This window comes from Gossypium hirsutum, chromosome A13 (genome assembly GCF_007990345.1).
Source record: "Gossypium hirsutum isolate 1008001.06 chromosome A13, Gossypium_hirsutum_v2.1, whole genome shotgun sequence".
NCBI classification, from domain to species: domain Eukaryota; kingdom Viridiplantae; phylum Streptophyta; class Magnoliopsida; order Malvales; family Malvaceae; genus Gossypium; species Gossypium hirsutum.
The window spans coordinates 51,386,554-51,390,763 of record NC_053436.1 but is presented as its reverse complement, the minus strand read 5'-3'; the positions used below and the strand labels follow the sequence as shown (position 1 = coordinate 51,390,763).

Genomic DNA, 4,210 nt, shown 5'->3' with positions numbered 1-4,210 from the left:
AGGTTTTCCTAGTTTATGACTAGAAGAAACCGTCAGGACCATTACTTTTTGACAAAGAAATCGATCGCACAGTTCGTAAAAACCAAAGAGAAATAAGGCGAAGCTTAAGATACACAGAGAATGAACAAGAAGACGATACTCAACCTCCAACCGAAGAGATGGTTGAAAACCAAGGCAATCAGCTACCTCTTGCAATTGCGACTAATCAAAATCCTGCTCCACGCACTATGTATGACTATGCTAAACCTTCTTTAACAGGGACTGAATCTAGTATAGTTAGACCTGCTATTGCTGCAAATAATTTCAAACTGAAACCTAACACAATTCAGATGATACAACAGTTTGTTCAGTTTGATGGTTTGCAGGATGAGGATCCCAACACTCACTTGGCGAATTTTCTGGAGTTTTACGACACTTTCAAAATTAATGGCATTTCTGATGATGCTATTCGCCTTCAGTTGTTCCCTTTCTCACTGAGAAACAAAGCTAAACAGTGGTTGAACTCATTACCACGAGGGTCTATCACTACTTGGGAACAAATGACTGAAAAATTTCTACTAAAATATTTTCCGCCGGCTAAAACGGCTAAGTTACGTAATGATATTTCTTCTTTTGTGCAGATGGACCCAGAAACACTTTACGATGAATGGGAGAGATACAAGGATCTACAGCAAAGGTGCCCTCACCATGGGTTACCTCTATGGCTGCAAGTTCAAACGTTTTACAATGGTGTGAATCCCTCAACAAGACAGATGATTGACGCAGTTGCTGGAGGAACCATCAACAACAAAACACCTGAAGAGGCTTATGAATTCATTGAAGAAATGTCACTGAATAATTATTAGTGGCAAGTTATGAGGACTAAGCCAACAAAAACAGCTGGCGTTTATAATGTCGACTTAGTTACTATGCTGTCAAATCAGGTAGAACTTCTCAATAAAAAGATTGATGGTTTTCTTAGTTTTACGCAGGTACATCCAGTAATGAGGTGTGACTCAAGTGGAGGAGGTGTGCATACAAAATATCAATCCTTCAATCCTACAACCAAAGAGGAACAAGTCAACTATATGGGTAACAATAACTTTAGATCTCAAAATAACCCATACAATAATACTTACAATGCAGGTTGGAGGAACCATCCCAATTTCTCCTGGGGTGGTCAAGGGAATCAAAAGCCACAAAATCCTCAGCAGTTACCTTATCAACAAGAGAAGAAACCAAACCTTGAGGAGATGCTCTCAAAATTCATATCAGTGTCAGAAACTCGTTTCCAAAATACTGAGACAGCACTTAAAAATTAACAAGCATCGATCCAAGGATCGAAACTCAGATAGGCCAGCTATCCAAACTAATCTCTGAATGACCACAAGATAGCTTACCAAGTAATACCAAACCTAACGTAAAAGAACACCTCAACGCAATTAGTACTCAAGATAAGGAAGGATTCATTGTGCCTGAGCCAGAATTGATGCAAGAAACTGTGGTGAGCAAAGGAAAAACTGAGGTAAGTCATAACAAAATGGTGAATGAAGAATATAAACCTCGTGTCCCATATCCTAACGCGACAAGGAAAGACCGCTCAGACGAGCAATTCGGTAAATTCCTTAAACTTTTGAAAAAATTACATATTAACTTACAGTTTATTGAAGCTCTATCGCAGATGCCGAATGCAATGAAATTTTTAAAAGAGCTTTAAGTAAATAAGCGGAAGTTGGACGAAGCATCGCATGTGGAGCTAAACGCAGTCTGCTCAGCTATTCTACAGAATAAGATACCCCACAAATTGAAAGATCCAGGGAGTTTTACAATTCCTTGCTTAATTGGTAGTTTAGATATAAATCATGCATTAGCTGATTTAGGGGCTAGTATTAACGTCATGCCTTACAAAATGTTTAAGCAACTAGGTCTTGGGAAACCTAAACAAACTAGGATGAGCATTCAATTGGCAGATAAAACTATAAGATTTACTAGGGGTATTATTGAAGATGTACTAGTGAAAATAGACAAGTTCATATTTCCTGTTGATTTCGTTGTTCTAGACATAGAGGAGGATAATAACACCCCTTTGATTTTAGGGAGGCCCTTTTTAGCAACTGCTAAAACAATTATTGATGTTGGCACAGGTGAGCTAACACTTCATGTGGGAGACAAAATGATCACCCTTCAAGCTCGTAATTCTGGCATCACATCGAACATTGAAGGTAATGGTCCACACCAATCTACTAAAACTAACAATATGACTTTGTAGAAATTGAGCTTCAAAGAAGTTCAGGAGCCATGTTCCAAAACTGATAGAGGATACATTCATGAAGATCAAAGACTACAAATCGAGGAACTCAATGAATGGCGGACGTACAAACCAAGAACAATCGACAAACCGAAACTATGCCAAAATGAGCCCGATACCTCTCCAAATCAACTTAAGGTTGGTGATAAGGTCTTATTAGATGCCGCAGATCCCCATATTGTCACTACCACATTGAATAAGGAAATCCATCTTACGGTACTCAGTATTTTTCCATTCGGTACGGTGGAGGTGAGTCATCCCAAGTTCGACACTTTTAAGGTAAACAACACCCGATTAAAACCTCATTTTGTCAAGACTGATAACAGGAACGAAGAGTACGAACTCCTTGAACCACCATGACCATACAATGAAAAGGTAAGTCGAGCTTAGACTATAAATAAGTGCTTCTCAGGAGGCAACCCGAGCACTAACATTATTAATTTCTTTAAGTTTTGGTATTTAACTCCTAACCTACTAATAGAAATCTTAAATACAGGTGTTTCCACAGAGACACGGCCAATCACACGGGCATGCTTAAGGTCGTGTGAAAATAGGGCAAAAGATTTCCCCAACACGGGCTACGATAAAATGCCATGGCCGTGCGACATGGCCGTGGTCGAACCTGCCAAAACAACACGGGTGTGCGACACACCCGTATGGAGGAACCATGGATGAACCTGTTAAAACAGCACGGGCATACGACATGCCCGTGCTTAACACCAGTGGTCGAACCTGTCAAATTAACACGGGCGTGGGGCTTGAACACACGGGCGTGAGAGAAGCGAACGAAGCTAGACACGGTCGTGCGACATGGTCGTGTGAACCAACAAGCTCGACGCACACGAGCGTGTGTCAAATTTCAGACGTGAAAAAATAGGAAAAAGGTCAAACACACGGGCTGAAATTGGGGCACACGGGCGTGTCCCATGGCCGTGTGTCCCAAAATCTATAAATGGGCTGCACTATTCATTGTCTTCCCCACAAAAATCCTAACCCTAGCCGTTGCAAGTCCACACGGTATCCTTGCCACGCTCGTGCACCGCTTCTCACTCCATTTTTGACACCCAATCTCTCTCTCTTAGCGTTTGTTCACTCTTTTCACCTCTATTCTACTTATTTTTAATGCTTATTCTTAAAATAATTGTTATTTTTATCATACTATGTTCATTTTGTTCATTATTTCCTGCATTATTAGATTATTTATCATGCATTTTATGTTAATGTAGGTTGTTAGGAAAGCTTCATTCTTTTTTCATTCACATGCCATTATTATGCCCATCCTCATGCCCTTACAATGTCACGAAGTTATGCTGTCAAAAAGAATTTTGTTGGTTGAGTTTGGTTCATATTTTGGCTGAAATTAGTAGTTTAAATTCATGGCTTTCCAAATTCATGTATTTACTATTATTCTTATTTACAAATTATAGGTATACAATGTCATCTTCACGAGGAAAGAAATTCACTGTCCCCGCTTCAAAGAAAAGGAAGGGAGATTCATCTTTCTCGGGTCCTACCGCGAAAATTCATCACCCTTTCCTCCAATTCCCCAATGGGCCCCAAGAAGAACTATTTCAAATACTATGGGCCTGACCTTTAGCAATGGGCCGCTGCATCGACTGGGCTGCCGTAGATCAAGTCCAGATGGCTGACGCGATTCGGGCTCTCCTAACCACCGACCCTTAAGAGTTGTTCTTCGGGATTATCGAATTGACATACCTCAAGCTCACGATGGAACTATGCTTAACATTCCATATCTAGACCGTAATGACAAGGTATGATGATCTCGGCACGGTCCAGTTTCGCCTAGGCGAATTAATCCGCTAGCTAAGCATCCCAGAGTTCAGTGGTGCTCTAGGCCTATATACGGAGGAGTTTCGAGAGGAGAATGAACTACATGCTCTCAATCGCCACATACATTTCTCT

At 40.6% G+C, this 4,210-nt stretch overlaps 1 non-coding gene across 1 annotated transcript; it reads right to left on the bottom strand.

Moving 5' to 3' along the window:
• Nucleotides 1-587: 587 nt before the first annotated feature.
• Nucleotides 588-694, bottom strand: LOC121212939 (small nucleolar RNA R71). Its single transcript, XR_005908310.1, has one exon. It is a non-coding gene; the product is annotated as a small nucleolar RNA R71 (small nucleolar RNA).
• Between the last annotated feature and the right edge of the window lie 3,516 nt (nucleotides 695-4,210).